Source organism: Corella eumyota, chromosome 7, assembly GCF_963082875.1.
Source record: "Corella eumyota chromosome 7, kaCorEumy4.1, whole genome shotgun sequence".
Taxonomy (NCBI): domain Eukaryota; kingdom Metazoa; phylum Chordata; class Ascidiacea; order Phlebobranchia; family Corellidae; genus Corella; species Corella eumyota.
Window position 1 is genome coordinate 6558196 of NC_137496.1, and position 18901 is coordinate 6577096.

Here is an 18901-nt window from a genome sequence, read left to right on the forward strand (position 1 = left end):
TTATTGGTGCCCCTTTTTTTCGCTTCGACGCGATTAACGGCCAACTAATGGCCTGTGTAATTGGTACAGCATAATATTTACTGGGATGACAAATTTGCATTGAAATTAAAAATAATTTTACCTAAAATTTCTTTTAAATTACGTAATACAAAAAATGTTACACAATTTATCTAATTTTGGTAATTTAAATAATCATATGTAAAAAAATTTGCATAATTAAGTCTGTGTGGTGTATATTGGTAATTTCTTCTAATAAAACAAGAGCAAATTGTTTTTATGGCAATATAAGTAAATTTACACACAACATCGTCTAACATTTTTAAACTTAATCAAGAATTAACACATATTTTAAAAACAACAACGCCCGATAAGGGATTTGAACCCTTGACCGTTGGATTAAAAGTCCAACGCTCTACCGACTGAGCTAACCGGGCACGTTTTCTATTACTGTGTGTTTTGCAACTTGGATTATAGTTACTGATTGTAAACGTTTTTTTGGCAACAATTAAATATAAATGCACTTCATATTTTATTTCTATTTTAATTATTTAAAAATAATTAAACACAAACATTTGTTATATTTTTGTTATTGTTTTAAGTAACCCTCTCGCTTATATTTACAAACTGTTAAATCGACAGACTTCGGTTTGTAAATGAGATAGTTACTTTTATGAGGCAATTACGCAAAGATAATTTGTAATTAGAATTACTATAATAATTACTACATCAACAATACGCTGAAGTAAGTGACGATGGTACTTTGTCCGATTAATTGTATTACTTCATAAATTTAAAAGGCGTAAGTTAACGTTTAAACAATTAGTTATAATCAAAAACAGAATATTAATCAAATTACTTTGTTTATTCATGTTGAATAATTCGAATTCCAATGCATAAATTAATTTGGGAATTATTCGGTTGTTATGTGTTTGGTTAGTAATTAAAAAATATTATGAGTAGCGAGTTTCAAAGGATTTTTTAAACTACCATACTTAAAAATTTTATCTAAACTTTAAATTAGTTAACATATTTGATACTTTTCAATTTAGTTAATTTTTATAATTTGATTACCCACGTATCAGTTAGTTTGTGTATTTATGTTTGTAGCGTGAACATTGGCAACTTTCACATTACAAACTAACTTGGACAAATTTTATGACAACATAGATTGATGAAAATTACTGTTAAAATTTTAAATCTTGTTTAAAAGTTTGCACTTATTTGTGTAGGAACAACAACGCTTAATAATAGATTTGAATTATTAGCTTTTAAATTAAAACTCCAACATTCTACCGACTAAGTCACCTAACAACGCTTTTTATTTTGATGTGCCAAGTTTCTTGTTTAAAATTACTTTGCGAGTTTCTGGTGCAAATAAAACATAATTTTATCTTGTATTTTATTTGCATTTTAAAAAATTAAAAAAAAATAAACATAAAAGTTTGTTAAAGTTTTTTGTAGATTTTCAAGTATTTTTAAATTTTGCTAACTGAATGGATTATTTTGATTTCCGTATAATTTTTTAATAAAAATTGAAACAGCAAGTAACAAAGTTTATAGCTGATTAGATTATAATAAAATTTAGTTTAAGAATTAAACGAAATAAAACATTAATATTTCGACGTAAGAAAAACTAGTTTTAGTTTTGTAAATATCCTTGATAATCGTAATGTCCATAACGTAATGTTTGCAAGGTATTGTACGGAAAACGAAATAAATAATTAGTAAAGCACATAATTATAGTTATTTTTCATAATTATAGTTATCATTAAATAGGTATAAATGAAAATATTTAATGTTTTCTGGATTCGAATTAAATATTTAGACATAATTGTATTAAATTTTTAATTTGGGTAATTTCATAGCGTTTGTAACGAGTAATGAGATGTCTCCTACATGGTCTAGGGGTTAGGATTTCTGGCTTTCACCCAGGCGGCCCGGGTTCGATTCCCGGTGTAGGAATTTTTATTCAATTTTGATAACACAAATATTATTATGTTAAAATCACAGCTACTTTAAATCTGTTAGTAAGAATGAATTATAATTAATTTTTTGGCGTTTATTCTTGTCAGCCAAGTATAATTACTGGGGTCGGAACTTTAATAAACATTGGTGGTTTAGTTGTAGAATCCACGCCTGTCACGCTCGGGTTCGATTTTCAGCCAATGCAGTTTTTAATTAGTTCATGAGATCAAATTGTCAATTGATTTTATGATGCGACCGCTGAGATGTTGGCTATATTATTAATTTTCATAATACATAGTTAAGAAAATTGAAAGAAACGATTATCCATTATATAATAAAAAAAATTAAAGCTTAATTTAAAAAAAAACAAGACTGGAGCTTTGCGATTTTAAACTGTATTCTGAATTAAACACTTTTTTATTAGGCAAAGACACAGAAAACATCTTAGTATTGATCACTTAAACAATATGTTAAATTACAATACAATTGTCCCTTTGCTGCATATTGTTTTACGATTTTCTATATATATATTTATAAAAATTTATCTGATTAATAAGAGAAAGAGTGTAAATATTAATAATTTATTCAATTTGGATAATTTAAATACTATTGTATGTGGTAAATTAATAATTTTATATGTTGTGTGTGTTTTATCCAATTAGTTAGTCTTTTATCGCTTCGAAGCGAAAAAAAGTTGGATCCATTAACTGCATTCAAGCGGGTGGGAAAATGCGCCACTATCTACTGGGGTATTGGATTAACGTTTAAAGCGGTTAATAGAGCAACTTAATAGTCGCTTTAGGTCTTAAATGGTTGTTTTTAATACGGCAGCGAGGTGTAGTGGCCAAAACACTTGCTTATACTAAGGTCTCGGTTTCGAACCCTGTAACAGCACTTAATCAGCAGCTCGATCATCGGGCAATTAGAACCAATAATACTTAACCTGCAAGAAACAGTTGTTTCTATATGTTTAGCTCGTGCAGTTGACCTTTCCAGATCCAACATAAACTTATCGAAGAAAAACTTACATACAAAAAAAATGTATCAAATTTAAAAAAAAGTATAATTGACTAAATAAAGATTTGGTTTGGAATATTTAAAATTTAAATATTTTACATTTTATTTTTTAAAGCTTTAAGCGTTAATGCAATACCCCAGCAGACAGAGCCAATTTTCCACCCGCTTCAAAGCAGTTATTGGTGCCCCTTTTTTTCGCTTCGACGCGATTAACGGCCAACTAATGGCCTGTGTGATTGGTACAGCATAATATTTACTGGGATGACAAATTTGCATTGAAATTAAAAATAATTTTACCTAAAATTTCTTTTAAATTACGTAATACAAAAAATGTTCCACAATTTATCTAATTTTGGTAATTTAAATAATCATATGTAAAAAAATTTGCATAATTAAGTCTGTGTGGTGTATATTGGTAATTTCTTCTAATAAAACAAGAGCAAATTGTTTTTATGGCAATATAAGTAAATTTACACACAACATCGTCTAACATTTTTAAACTTAATCAAGAATTAACACATATTTTAAAAACAACAACGCCCGATAAGGGATTTGAACCCTTGACCGTTGGATTAAAAGTCCAACGCTCTACCGACTGAGCTAACCGGGCACGTTTTCTATTACTGTGTGTTTTGCAACTTGGATTATAGTTACTGATTGTAAACGTTTTTTTGGCAACAATTAAATATAAATGCACTTCATATTTTATTTCTATTTTAATTATTTAAAAATAATTAAACACAAACATTTGTTATATTTTTGTTATTGTTTTAAGTAACCCTCTCGCTTATATTTACAAACTGTTAAATCGACAGACTTCGGTTTGTAAATGAGATAGTTACTTTTATGAGGCAATTACGCAAAGATAATTTGTAATTAGAATTACTATAATAATTACTACATCAACAATACGCTGAAGTAAGTGACGATGGTACTTTGTCCGATTAATTGTTTTACTTCATAAATTTAAAAGGCGTAAGTTAACGTTTAAACAATTAGTTATAATCAAAAACAGAATATTAATCAAATTACTTTGTTTATTCATGTTGAATAATTCGAATTCCAATGCATAAATTAATTTGGAAATTATTCGGTTGTTATGTGTTTGGTTAGTGATTAAAAAATATTATGAGTAGCGAGTTTAAAAGGATTTTTTAAACTACCATACTTAAAAATTTTATCTAAACTTTAAATTAGTTAACATATTTGATACTTTTCAATTTAGTTAATTTTTATAATTTGATTACCCACGTATCAGTTAGTTTGTGTATTTATGTTTGTAGCGTGAACATTGGCAACTTTCACATTACAAACTAACTTGGACAAATTTTATGACAACATAGATTGATGAAAATTACTGTTAAAATTTTAAATCTTGTTTAAAAGTTTGCACTTATTTGTGTAGGAACAACAACGCTTAATAATAGATTTGAATTATTAGCTTTTAAATTAAAACTCCAACATTCTACCGACTAAGTCACCTAACAACGCTTTTTATTTTGATGTGCCAAGTTTCTTGTTTAAAATTACTTTGCGAGTTTCTGGTGCAAATAAAACATAATTTTATCTTGTATTTTATTTGCATTTTAAAAAATTAAAAAAAAATAAACATAAAAGTTTGTTAAAGTTTTTTGTAGATTTTCAAGTATTTTTAAATTTTGCTAACTGAATGGATTATTTTGATTTCCGTATAATTTTTTTAATAAAAATTGAAACAGCAAGTAACAAAGTTTATAGCTGATTAGATTATAATAAAATTTAGTTTAAGAATTAAACGAAATAAAACATTAATATTTCGACGTAAGAAAAACTAGTTTTAGTTTTGTAAATATCCTTGATAATCGTAATGTCCATAACGTAATGTTTGCAAGGTATTGTACGGAAAACGAAATAAATAATTAGTAAAGCACATAATTATAGTTATTTTTCATAATTATAGTTATCATTAAATAGGTATAAATGAAAATATTTAATGTTTTCTGGATTCGAATTAAATATTTAGACATAATTGTATTAAATTTTTAATTTGGGTAATTTCATAGCGTTTGTAACGAGTAATGAGATGTCTCCTACATGGTCTAGGGGTTAGGATTTCTGGCTTTCACCCAGGCGGCCCGGGTTCGATTCCCGGTGTAGGAATTTTTATTCAATTTTGATAACACAAATATTATTATGTTAAAATCACAGCTACTTTAAATCTGTTAGTAAGAATGAATTATAATTAATTTTTTGGCGTTTATTCTTGTCAGCCAAGTATAATTACTGGGGTCGGAACTTTAATAAACATTGGTGGTTTAGTTGTAGAATCCACGCCTGTCACGCTCGGGTTCGATTTTCAGCCAATGCAGTTTTTAATTAGTTCATGAGATCAAATTGTCAATTGATTTTATGATGCGACCGCTGAGATGTTGGCTATATTATTAATTTTCATAATACATAGTTAAGAAAATTGAAAGAAACGATTATCCATTATATAATAAAAAAAATTAAAGCTTAATTTAAAAAAAAACAAGACTGGAGCTTTGCGATTTTAAACTGTATTCTGAATTAAACACTTTTTTATTAGGCAAAGACACAGAAAACATCTTAGTATTGATCACTTAAACAATATGTTAAATTACAATACAATTGTCCCTTTGCTGCATATTGTTTTACGATTTTCTATATATATATTTATAAAAATTTATCTGATTAATAAGAGAAAGAGTGTAAATATTAATAATTTATTCAATTTGGATAATTTAAATACTATTGTATGTGGTAAATTAATAATTTTATATGTTGTGTGTGTTTTATCCAATTAGTTAGTCTTTTATCGCTTCGAAGCGAAAAAAAGTTGGATCCATTAACTGCATTCAAGCGGGTGGGAAAATGCGCCACTATCTACTGGGGTATTGGATTAACGTTTAAAGCGGTTAATAGAGCAACTTAATAGTCGCTTTAGGTCTTAAATGGTTGTTTTTAATACGGCAGCGAGGTGTAGTGGCCAAAACACTTGCTTATACTAAGGTCTCGGTTTCGAACCCTGTAACAGCACTTAATCAGCAGCTCGATCATCGGGCAATTAGAACCAATAATACTTAACCTGCAAGAAACAGTTGTTTCTATATGTTTAGCTCGTGCAGTTGACCTTTCCAGATCCAACATAAACTTATCGAAGAAAAACTTACATACAAAAAAAATGTATCAAATTTAAAAAAAAGTATAATTGACTAAATAAAGATTTGGTTTGGAATATTTAAAATTTAAATATTTTACATTTTATTTTTTAAAGCTTTAAGCGTTAATGCAATACCCCAGCAGACAGAGCCAATTTTCCACCCGCTTCAAAGCAGTTATTGGTGCCCCTTTTTTTCGCTTCGACGCGATTAACGGCCAACTAATGGCCTGTGTGATTGGTACAGCATAATATTTACTGGGATGACAAATTTGCATTGAAATTAAAAATAATTTTACCTAAAATTTCTTTTAAATTACGTAATACAAAAAATGTTCCACAATTTATCTAATTTTGGTAATTTAAATAATCATATGTAAAAAAATTTGCATAATTAAGTCTGTGTGGTGTATATTGGTAATTTCTTCTAATAAAACAAGAGCAAATTGTTTTTATGGCAATATAAGTAAATTTACACACAACATCGTCTAACATTTTTAAACTTAATCAAGAATTAACACATATTTTAAAAACAACAACGCCCGATAAGGGATTTGAACCCTTGACCGTTGGATTAAAAGTCCAACGCTCTACCGACTGAGCTAACCGGGCACGTTTTCTATTACTGTGTGTTTTGCAACTTGGATTATAGTTACTGATTGTAAACGTTTTTTTGGCAACAATTAAATATAAATGCACTTCATATTTTATTTCTATTTTAATTATTTAAAAATAATTAAACACAAACATTTGTTATATTTTTGTTATTGTTTTAAGTAACCCTCTCGCTTATATTTACAAACTGTTAAATCGACAGACTTCGGTTTGTAAATGAGATAGTTACTTTTATGAGGCAATTACGCAAAGATAATTTGTAATTAGAATTACTATAATAATTACTACATCAACAATACGCTGAAGTAAGTGACGATGGTACTTTGTCCGATTAATTGTTTTACTTCATAAATTTAAAAGGCGTAAGTTAACGTTTAAACAATTAGTTATAATCAAAAACAGAATATTAATCAAATTACTTTGTTTATTCATGTTGAATAATTCGAATTCCAATGCATAAATTAATTTGGAAATTATTCGGTTGTTATGTGTTTGGTTAGTGATTAAAAAATATTATGAGTAGCGAGTTTAAAAGGATTTTTTAAACTACCATACTTAAAAATTTTATCTAAACTTTAAATTAGTTAACATATTTGATACTTTTCAATTTAGTTAATTTTTATAATTTGATTACCCACGTATCAGTTAGTTTGTGTATTTATGTTTGTAGCGTGAACATTGGCAACTTTCACATTACAAACTAACTTGGACAAATTTTATGACAACATAGATTGATGAAAATTACTGTTAAAATTTTAAATCTTGTTTAAAAGTTTGCACTTATTTGTGTAGGAACAACAACGCTTAATAATAGATTTGAATTATTAGCTTTTAAATTAAAACTCCAACATTCTACCGACTAAGTCACCTAACAACGCTTTTTATTTTGATGTGCCAAGTTTCTTGTTTAAAATTACTTTGCGAGTTTCTGGTGCAAATAAAACATAATTTTATCTTGTATTTTATTTGCATTTTAAAAAATTAAAAAAAAATAAACATAAAAGTTTGTTAAAGTTTTTTGTAGATTTTCAAGTATTTTTAAATTTTGCTAACTGAATGGATTATTTTGATTTCCGTATAATTTTTTTAATAAAAATTGAAACAGCAAGTAACAAAGTTTATAGCTGATTAGATTATAATAAAATTTAGTTTAAGAATTAAACGAAATAAAACATTAATATTTCGACGTAAGAAAAACTAGTTTTAGTTTTGTAAATATCCTTGATAATCGTAATGTCCATAACGTAATGTTTGCAAGGTATTGTACGGAAAACGAAATAAATAATTAGTAAAGCACATAATTATAGTTATTTTTCATAATTATAGTTATCATTAAATAGGTATAAATGAAAATATTTAATGTTTTCTGGATTCGAATTAAATATTTAGACATAATTGTATTAAATTTTTAATTTGGGTAATTTCATAGCGTTTGTAACGAGTAATGAGATGTCTCCTACATGGTCTAGGGGTTAGGATTTCTGGCTTTCACCCAGGCGGCCCGGGTTCGATTCCCGGTGTAGGAATTTTTATTCAATTTTGATAACACAAATATTATTATGTTAAAATCACAGCTACTTTAAATCTGTTAGTAAGAATGAATTATAATTAATTTTTTGGCGTTTATTCTTGTCAGCCAAGTATAATTACTGGGGTCGGAACTTTAATAAACATTGGTGGTTTAGTTGTAGAATCCACGCCTGTCACGCTCGGGTTCGATTTTCAGCCAATGCAGTTTTTAATTAGTTCATGAGATCAAATTGTCAATTGATTTTATGATGCGACCGCTGAGATGTTGGCTATATTATTAATTTTCATAATACATAGTTAAGAAAATTGAAAGAAACGATTATCCATTATATAATAAAAAAAATTAAAGCTTAATTTAAAAAAAAACAAGACTGGAGCTTTGCGATTTTAAACTGTATTCTGAATTAAACACTTTTTTATTAGGCAAAGACACAGAAAACATCTTAGTATTGATCACTTAAACAATATGTTAAATTACAATACAATTGTCCCTTTGCTGCATATTGTTTTACGATTTTCTATATATATATTTATAAAAATTTATCTGATTAATAAGAGAAAGAGTGTAAATATTAATAATTTATTCAATTTGGATAATTTAAATACTATTGTATGTGGTAAATTAATAATTTTATATGTTGTGTGTGTTTTATCCAATTAGTTAGTCTTTTATCGCTTCGAAGCGAAAAAAAGTTGGATCCATTAACTGCATTCAAGCGGGTGGGAAAATGCGCCACTATCTACTGGGGTATTGGATTAACGTTTAAAGCGGTTAATAGAGCAACTTAATAGTCGCTTTAGGTCTTAAATGGTTGTTTTTAATACGGCAGCGAGGTGTAGTGGCCAAAACACTTGCTTATACTAAGGTCTCGGTTTCGAACCCTGTAACAGCACTTAATCAGCAGCTCGATCATCGGGCAATTAGAACCAATAATACTTAACCTGCAAGAAACAGTTGTTTCTATATGTTTAGCTCGTGCAGTTGACCTTTCCAGATCCAACATAAACTTATCGAAGAAAAACTTACATACAAAAAAAATGTATCAAATTTAAAAAAAAGTATAATTGACTAAATAAAGATTTGGTTTGGAATATTTAAAATTTAAATATTTTACATTTTATTTTTTAAAGCTTTAAGCGTTAATGCAATACCCCAGCAGACAGAGCCAATTTTCCACCCGCTTCAAAGCAGTTATTGGTGCCCCTTTTTTTCGCTTCGACGCGATTAACGGCCAACTAATGGCCTGTGTGATTGGTACAGCATAATATTTACTGGGATGACAAATTTGCATTGAAATTAAAAATAATTTTACCTAAAATTTCTTTTAAATTACGTAATACAAAAAATGTTACACAATTTATCTAATTTTGGTAATTTAAATAATCATATGTAAAAAAATTTGCATAATTAAGTCTGTGTGGTGTATATTGGTAATTTCTTCTAATAAAACAAGCGCAAATTGTTTTTATGGCAATATAAGTAAAATTACACACAACATCGTCTAACATTTTTAAACTTAATCTAGAATTAACACATATTTTAAAAACAACAACGCCCGATAAGGGATTTGAACCCTTGACCGTTGGATTAAAAGTCCAACGCTCTACCGACTGAGCTAACCGGGCACGTTTTCTATTACTGTGTGTTTTGCAACTTGGATTATAGTTACTGATTGTAAATGTTTTTTTGGCAACAATTAAATATAAATGCACTTCATATTTTATTTCTATTTTAATTATTTAAATATAATTAAACACAAACATTTGTTATATTTTTGTTATTGTTTTAAGTAACCCTCTCGCTTATATTTACAAACTGTTAAATCGACAGACTTCGGTTTGTAAATGAGATAGTTACTTTTATGAGGCAATTACGCAAAGATAATTTGTAATTAGAATTACTATAATAATTACTACATCAACAATACGCTGAAGTAAGTGACGATGGTACTTTGTCCGATTAATTGTTTTACTTCATAAATTTAAAAGGCGTAAGTTAACGTTTAAACAATTAGTTATAATCAAAAACAGAATATTAATCAAATTACTTTGTTTATTCATGTTGAATAATTCGAATTCCAATGCATAAATTAATTTGGAAATTATTCGGTTGTTATGTGTTTGGTTAGTGATTAAAAAATATTATGAGTAGCGAGTTTAAAAGGATTTTTTAAACTACCATACTTAAAAATTTTATCTAAACTTTAAATTAGTTAACATATTTGATACTTTTCAATTTAGTTAATTTTTATAATTTGATTACCCACGTATCAGTTAGTTTGTATATTTATGTTTGTAGCGTGAACATTGGCAACTTTCACATTACAAACTAACTTGGACAAATTTTATGACAACATAGATTGATGAAAATTACTGTTAAAATTTTAAATCTTGTTTAAAAGTTTGCACTTATTTATGTAGGAACAACAACGCTTAATAATAGATTTGAATTATTAGCTTTTAAATTAAAACTCCAACATTCTACCGACTAAGTCACCTAACAACGCTTTTTATTTTGATGTGCCAAGTTTCTTGTTTAAAATTACTTTGCGAGTTTCTGGTGCAAATAAAACATAATTTTATCTTGTATTTTATTTGCATTTTAAAAAATTAAAAAAAAATAAACATAAAAGTTTGTTAAAGTTTTTTGTAGATTTTCAAGTATTTTTAAATTTTGCTAACTGAATGGGTTATTTTAATTTCCGTATAATTTTTTTAATAAAAATTGAAACAGCAAGTAACAAAGTTTATAGCTGATTAGTTTATAATAAAATTTAGTTTAAGAATTAAACGAAATAAAACATTAATATTTCGACGTAAGAAAAACTAGTTTTAGTTTTGTAAATATCCTTGATAATCGTAATGTCCATAACGTAATGTTTGCAAGGTATTGTACGGAAAACAAAATAAATAATTAGTAAAGCACATAATTATAGTTATTTTTCATAATTATAGTTATCATTAAATAGGTATAAATGAAAATATTTAATGTTTTCTGGATTTGAATTAAATATTTAGACATAATTGTATTAAATTTTTAATTTGGGTAATTTCATAGCGTTTGTAACGAGTAATGAGATGTCTCCTACATGGTCTAGGGGTTAGGATTTCTGGCTTTCACCCAGGCGGCCCGGGTTCGATTCCCGGTGTAGGAATTTTTATTCAGTTTTGATAACACAAATATTATTATGTTAAAATCACAGCTACTTTAAATCTGTTAGTAAGAATGAATTATAATTAATTTTTTGGCGTTTATTCTTGTCAGCCAAGTATAATTACTGGGGTCGGAACTTTAATAAACATTGGTGGTTTAGTTGTAGAATCCACGCCTGTCACGCTCGGGTTCGATTTTCAGCCAATGCAGTTTTTAATTAGTTCATGAGATCAAATTGTCAATTGATTTTATGATGCGACCGCTGAGATGTTGGCTATATTATTAATTTTCATAATACATAGTTAAGAAAATTGAAAGAAACGATTATCCATTATATAATAAAAAAAATTAAAGCTTAATTTTAAAAAAAAACAAGACTGGAGCTTTGCGAATTTAAACTGTATTCTGAATTAAACACTTTTTTATTAGGCAAAGACACAGAAAACATCTTAGTATTGAACACTTAAACAATATGTTAAATTACAATACAATTGTCCCTTTGCTGCATATTGTTTTACGATTTTCTATATATATATTTATAGAAATTTATCTGATTAATAAGAGAAAGAGTGTAAATATTAATAATTTATTCAATTTGGATAATTTAAATACTTTTGTATGTGGTAAATTAATAATTTTATATGTTGTGTGTGTTTTATCCAATTAGTTAGTCTTTTATCGCTTCGAAGCGAAAAAAAGTTGGATCCATTAACTGCATTCAAGCGGGTGGGAAAATGCGCCACTATCTACTGGGGTATTGGATTAACGTTTAAAGCGGTTAATAGAGCAACTTAATAGTCGCTTTAGGTCTTAAATGGTTGTTTTTAATACGGCAGCGAGGTGTAGTGGCCAAAACACTTGCTTATACTAAGGTCTCGGTTTCGAACCCTGTAACAGCACTTAATCAGCAGCTCGATCATCGGGCAATTAGAACCAATAATACTTAACCTGCAAGAAACAGTTGTTTCTATATGTTTAGCTCGTGCAGTTGACCTTTCCAGATCCAACATAAACTTATCGAAGAAAAACTTATATACAAAAAAAATGTATCAAATTTAAAAAAAAGTATAATTGACTAAATAAAGATTTGGTTTGGAATATTTAAAATTTAAATATTTTACATTTTATTTTTTAAAGCTTTAAGCGTTAATGCAATACCCCAGCAGACAGAGCCAATTTTCCACCCGCTTCAAAGCAGTTATTGGTGCCCCTTTTTTTCGCTTCGACGCGATTAACGGCCAACTAATGGCCTGTGTGATTGGTACAGCATAATATTTACTGGGATGACAAATTTGCATTGAAATTAAAAATAATTTTACCTAAAATTTCTTTTAAATTACGTAATACAAAAAATGTTACACAATTTATCTAATTTTGGTAATTTAAATAATCATATGTAAAAAAATTTGCATAATTAAGTCTGTGTGGTGTATATTGGTAATTTCTTCTAATAAAACAAGCGCAAATTGTTTTTATGGCAATATAAGTAAAATTACACACAACATCGTCTAACATTTTTAAACTTAATCTAGAATTAACACATATTTTAAAAACAACAACGCCCGATAAGGGATTTGAACCCTTGACCGTTGGATTAAAAGTCCAACGCTCTACCGACTGAGCTAACCGGGCACGTTTTCTATTACTGTGTGTTTTGCAACTTGGATTATAGTTACTGATTGTAAATGTTTTTTTGGCAACAATTAAATATAAATGCACTTCATATTTTATTTCTATTTTAATTATTTAAAAATAATTAAACACAAACATTTGTTATATTTTTGTTATTGTTTTAAGTAACCCTCTCGCTTATATTTACAAACTGTTAAATCGACAGACTTCGGTTTGTAAATGAGATAGTTACTTTTATGAGGCAATTACGCAAAGATAATTTGTAATTAGAATTACTATAATAATTACTACATCAACAATACGCTGAAGTAAGTGACGATGGTACTTTGTCCGATTAATTGTTTTACTTCATAAATTTAAAAGGCGTAAGTTAACGTTTAAACAATTAGTTATAATCAAAAACAGAATATTAATCAAATTACTTTGTTTATTCATGTTGAATAATTCGAATTCCAATGCATAAATTAATTTGGAAATTATTCGGTTGTTATGTGTTTGGTTAGTGATTAAAAAATATTATGAGTAGCGAGTTTCAAAGGATTTTTTAAACTACCATACTTAAAAATTTTATCTAAACTTTAAATTAGTTAACATATTTGATACTTTTCAATTTAGTTAATTTTTAAAATTTGATTACCCACGTATCAGTTAGTTTGTGTATTTATGTTTGTAGCGTGAACATTGGCAACTTTCACATTACAAACTAACTTGGACAAATTTTATGACAACATAGATTGATGAAAATTACTGTTAAAATTTTAAATCTTGTTTAAAAGTTTGCACTTATTTGTGTAGGAACAACAACGCTTAATAATAGATTTGAATTATTAGCTTTTAAATTAAAACTCCAACATTCTACCGACTAAGTCACCTAACAACGCTTTTTATTTTTATGTGCCAAGTTTCTTGTTTAAAATTACTTTGCGAGTTTCTGGTGCAAATAAAACATAATTTTATCTTGTATTTTATTTGCATTTTAAAAAATTTAAAAAAAATAAACATAAAAGTTTGTTAAAGTTTTTTGTAGATTTTCAAGTATTTTTAAATTTTGCTAACTGAATGGGTTATTTTAATTTCCGTATAATTTTTTTAATAAAAATTGAAACAGCAAGTAACAAAGTTTATAGCTGATTAGTTTATAATAAAATTTAGTTTAAGAATTAAACGAAATAAAACATTAATATTTCGACGTAAGAAAAACTAGTTTTAGTTTTGTAAATATCCTTGATAATCGTAATGTCCATAACGTAATGTTTGCAAGGTATTGTACGGAAAACAAAATAAATAATTAGTAAAGCACATAATTATAGTTATTTTTCATAATTATAGTTATCATTAAATAGGTATAAATGAAAATATTTAATGTTTTCTGGATTCGAATTAAATATTTAGACATAATTGTATTAAATTTTTAATTTGGGTAATTTCATAGCGTTTGTAACGAGTAATGAGATGTCTCCTACATGGTCTAGGGGTTAGGATTTCTGGCTTTCACCCAGGCGGCCCGGGTTCGATTCCCAGTGTAGGAATTTTTATTCAATTTTGATAACACAAATATTATTATGTTAAAATCACAGCTACTTTAAATCTGTTAGTAAGAATGAATTATAATTAATTTTTTGGCGTTTATTCTTGTCAGCCAAGTATAATTACTGGGGTCGGAACTTTAATAAACATTGGTGGTTTAGTTGTAGAATCCACGCCTGTCACGCTCGGGTTCGATTTTCAGCCAATGCAGTTTTTAATTAGTTCATGAGATCAAATTGTCAATTGATTTTATGATGCGACCGCTGAGATGTTGGCTATATTATTAATTTTCATAATACATAGTTAAGAAAATTGAAAGAAACGATTATCCATTATATAATAAAAAAAATTAAAGCTTATTTTTAAAAAAAACAAGACTGGAGCTTTGCGATTTTAAACTGTATTCTGAATTAAACACTTTTTTATTAGGCAAAGACACAGAAAACATCTTAGTATTGATCACTTAAACAATATGTTAAATTACAATACAATTGTCCCTTTGCTGCATATTGTTTTACGATTTTCTATATATATATTTATAAAAATTTATCTGATTAATAAGAGAAAGAGTGTAAATATTAATAATTTATTCAATTTGGATAATTTAAATACTATTGTATGTGGTAAATTAATAATTTTATATGTTGTGTGTGTTTTATCCAATTAGTTAGTCTTTTATCGCTTCGAAGCGAAAAAAAGTTGGATCCATTAACTGCATTCAAGCGGGTGGGAAAATGCGCCACTATCTACTGGGGTATTGGATTAACGTTTAAAGCGGTTAATAAAGCAACTTAATAGTCGCTTTAGGTCTTAAATGGTTGTTTTTAATACGGCAGCGAGGTGTAGTGGCCAAAACACTTGCTTATACTAAGGTCTCGGTTTCGAACCCTGTAACAGCACTTAATCAGCAGCTCGATCATCGGGCAATTAGAACCAATAATACTTAACCTGCAAGAAACAGTTGTTTCTATATGTTTAGCTCGTGCAGTTGACCTTTCCAGATCCAACATAAACTTATCGAAGAAAAACTTATATAGAAAAAAAATGTATCAAATTTAAAAAAAAGTATAATTGACTAAATAAAGATTTGGTTTGGAATATTTAAAATTTAAATATTTTACATTTTATTTTTTAAAGCTTTAAGCGTTAATGCAATACCCCAGCAGACAGAGCCAATTTTCCACCCGCTTCAAAGCAGTTATTGGTGCCCCTTTTTTTCGCTTCGACGCGATTAACGGCCAACTAATAGCCTGTGTGATTGGTACAGCATAATATTTACTGGGATGACAAATTTGCATTGAAATTAAAAATAATTTTACCTAAAATTTCTTTTAAATTACGTAATACAAAAAATGTTACACAATTTATCTAATTTTGGTAATTTAAATAATCATATGTAAAAAAATTTGCATAATTAAGTCTGTGTGGTGTATATTGGTAATTTCTTCTAATAAAACAAGAGCAAATTGTTTTTATGGCAATATAAGTAAATTTACACACAACATCGTCTAACATTTTTAAACTTAATCAAGATTTAACACATATTTTAAAAACAACAACGCCCGATAAGGGATTTGAACCCTTGACCGTTGGATTAAAAGTCCAACGCTCTACCGACTGAGCTAACCGGGCACGTTTTCTATTACTGTGTGTTTTGCAACTTGGATTATAGTTACTGATTGTAAACGTTTTTTTGGCAACAATTAAATATAAATGCACTTCATATTTTATTTCTATTTTAATTATTTAAAAATAATTAAACCCAAACATTTGTTATATTTTTGTTATTGTTTTAAGTAACCCTCTCGCTTATATTTACAAACTGTTAAATCGACAGACTTCGGTTTGTAAATGAGATAGTTACTTTTATGAGGCAATTACGCAAAGATAATTTGTAATTAAAATTACTATAATAATTACTACATCAACAATACGCTGAAGTAAGTGACGATGGTACTTTGTCCGATTAATTGTTTTACTTCATAAATTTAAAAGGCGTAAGTTAACGTTTAAACAATTAGTTATAATCAAAAACAGAATATTAATCAAATTACTTTGTTTATTCATGTTGAATAATTCGAATTCCAATGCATAAATTAATTTGGGAAATATTCGGTTGTTATGTGTTTGGTTAGTGATTAAAAAATATTATGAGTAGCGAGTTTCAAAGGATTTTTTAAACTACCATACTTAAAAATTTTATCTAAACTTCAAATTAGTTAACATATTTGATACTTTTCAATTTAGGTAATTTTTATAATTTGATTACCCATGTATTAGTTAGTTTGTGTATTTATGTTTGTAGCGTGTACATTGGCAACTTTCACATTACAAACTAACTTGGACAAATTTTATGACAACATAGATTGATGAAAATTACTGTTAAAATTTTAAATCTTGTTTAAAAGTTTGCACTTATTTGTGTAGGAACAACAACGCTTAATAATAGATTTGAATTATTAGCTTTTAAATTAAAACTCCAACATTCTACCGACTAAGTCACCTAACAACGCTTTTTATTTTTATGTGCCAAATTTCTTGTTTAAAATTACTTTGCGAGTTTCTGGTGCAAATAAAACATAATTTTATCTTGTATTTTATTTGCATTTTAAAAAATTAAAAAAAAATAAACATAAAAGTTTGTTAAAGTTTTTTGTAGATTTTCAAGTATTTTTAAATTTTGCTAACTGAATGGGTTATTTTGATTTCCGTATAATTTTTTTAATAAAAATTGAAACAGCAAGTAACAAAGTTTATAGCTGATTAGTTTATAATAAAATTTAGTTTAAGAATTAAACGAAATAAAACATTAATATTTCGACGTAAGAAAAACTAGTTTTAGTTTTGTAAATATCCTTGATAATCGTAATGTCCATAACGTAATGTTTGCAAGGTATTGTATTGTACGGAAAACAAAATAAATAATTAGTAAAGCACATAATTATAGTTATTTTTCATAATTATAGTTATCATTAAATAGGTATAAATGAAAATATTTAATGTTTTCTGGATTCGAATTAAATATTTAGACATAATTGTATTAAATTTTTAATTTGGGTAATTTCATAGCGTTTGTAACGAGTAATGAGATGTCTCCTACATGGTCTAGGGGTTAGGATTCCTGGCTTTCACCCAGGCGGCCCGGGTTCGATTCCCGGTGTAGGAATTTTTATTCAATTTTGATAACACAAATATTATTATGTTAAAATCACAGCTACTTTAAATCTGTTAGTAAGAATGAATTATAATTAATTTTTTGGCGTTTATTCTTGTCAGCCAAGTATAATTACTGGGGTCGGAACTTTAATAAACATTGGTGGTTTAGTTGTAGAATCCACGCCTGTCACGCTCGGGTTCGATTTTCAGCCAATGCAGTTTTTAATTAGTTCATGAGATCAAATTGTCAATTGATTTTATGATGCGACCGCTGAGATGTTGGCTATATTATTAATTTTCATAATACATAGTTAAGAAAATTGAAAGAAACGATTATCCATTATATAATAAAAAAAATTAAAGCTTAATTTTAAAAAAAAACAAGACTGGAGTTTTGCGATTTTAAACTGTATTCTGAATTAAACACTTTTTTATTAGGCAAAGACACAGAAAACATCTTAGTATTGATCACTTAAACAATATGTTAAATTACAATACAATTGTCCCTTTGCTGCATATTGTTTTACGATTTTCTATATATATATTTATAAAAATTTATCTGATTAATAAGAGAAAGAGTGTAAATATTAATAATTTATTCAATTTGGATAATTTAAATACTATTGTATGTGGTAAATTAATAATTTTATATGTTGTGTGTGTTTTATCCAATTAGTTAGTCTTTTATCGCTTCGAAGCGAAAAAAAGTTGGATCCATTAACTGCATTCAAGCGGGTGGGAAAATGCGCCACTATCTGCTGGGGTATTGGATTAACGCTTAAAGCGGTTAATAGAGCAACTTAATAGTCGCTTTAGGTCTTAAAGGGGTGTTTAAGTGGTTGTTTTTAATACGGCAGCGAGGTGTAGTGGCCAAAACACTTGCTTATACTAAGGTCTCGGTTTCGAACCCTGTAACAGCACTTAATCAGCAGCTCGATCATCGGGCAATTAGAACCAATAATACTTAACCTGCAAGAAACAGTTGTTTCTATATGTTTAGCTCGTGCAGTTGACCTTTCCAGATCCAACATAAACTTATCGAAGAAAAACTTATATACAAAAAAAAAGGTATCAAATTTAAAAAAAAGTATATTTGACTAAATAAAGATTTGGTTTGGAATATTTAAAATTTAAATATTTTACATTTT

The 18901-nt window shown here is 27.6% G+C and overlaps 11 non-coding genes across 11 annotated transcripts; 5 read left to right on the plus strand and 6 right to left on the minus strand.

Moving 5' to 3' along the window:
* Positions 1-361: 361 nt before the first annotated feature.
* Trnak-uuu (transfer RNA lysine (anticodon UUU)) lies at positions 362-434 on the minus strand. Its single transcript has one exon. It is a non-coding gene; the product is annotated as a tRNA-Lys (tRNA).
* Positions 435-1890: 1456 nt separating this feature from the next.
* Positions 1891-1962, plus strand: Trnae-uuc (transfer RNA glutamic acid (anticodon UUC)). Its single transcript has one exon. It is a non-coding gene; the product is annotated as a tRNA-Glu (tRNA).
* Positions 1963-3519: 1557 nt separating this feature from the next.
* On the minus strand, positions 3520-3592 carry Trnak-uuu (transfer RNA lysine (anticodon UUU)). The gene has a single exon. It is a non-coding gene; the product is annotated as a tRNA-Lys (tRNA).
* A 1457-nt stretch (positions 3593-5049) lies between these two features.
* On the plus strand, positions 5050-5121 carry Trnae-uuc (transfer RNA glutamic acid (anticodon UUC)). Its single transcript has one exon. It is a non-coding gene; the product is annotated as a tRNA-Glu (tRNA).
* Positions 5122-6678: 1557 nt separating this feature from the next.
* On the minus strand, positions 6679-6751 carry Trnak-uuu (transfer RNA lysine (anticodon UUU)). The gene has a single exon. It is a non-coding gene; the product is annotated as a tRNA-Lys (tRNA).
* Positions 6752-8208: 1457 nt separating this feature from the next.
* Trnae-uuc (transfer RNA glutamic acid (anticodon UUC)) lies at positions 8209-8280 on the plus strand. The gene has a single exon. It is a non-coding gene; the product is annotated as a tRNA-Glu (tRNA).
* Positions 8281-9837: 1557 nt separating this feature from the next.
* On the minus strand, positions 9838-9910 carry Trnak-uuu (transfer RNA lysine (anticodon UUU)). The gene has a single exon. It is a non-coding gene; the product is annotated as a tRNA-Lys (tRNA).
* Positions 9911-11367: 1457 nt separating this feature from the next.
* On the plus strand, positions 11368-11439 carry Trnae-uuc (transfer RNA glutamic acid (anticodon UUC)). The gene has a single exon. It is a non-coding gene; the product is annotated as a tRNA-Glu (tRNA).
* Positions 11440-12997: 1558 nt separating this feature from the next.
* Positions 12998-13070, minus strand: Trnak-uuu (transfer RNA lysine (anticodon UUU)). The gene has a single exon. It is a non-coding gene; the product is annotated as a tRNA-Lys (tRNA).
* Positions 13071-16156: 3086 nt separating this feature from the next.
* On the minus strand, positions 16157-16229 carry Trnak-uuu (transfer RNA lysine (anticodon UUU)). Its single transcript has one exon. It is a non-coding gene; the product is annotated as a tRNA-Lys (tRNA).
* Positions 16230-17691: 1462 nt separating this feature from the next.
* On the plus strand, positions 17692-17763 carry Trnae-uuc (transfer RNA glutamic acid (anticodon UUC)). Its single transcript has one exon. It is a non-coding gene; the product is annotated as a tRNA-Glu (tRNA).
* The last annotated feature ends 1138 nt before the right edge of the window (positions 17764-18901 follow it).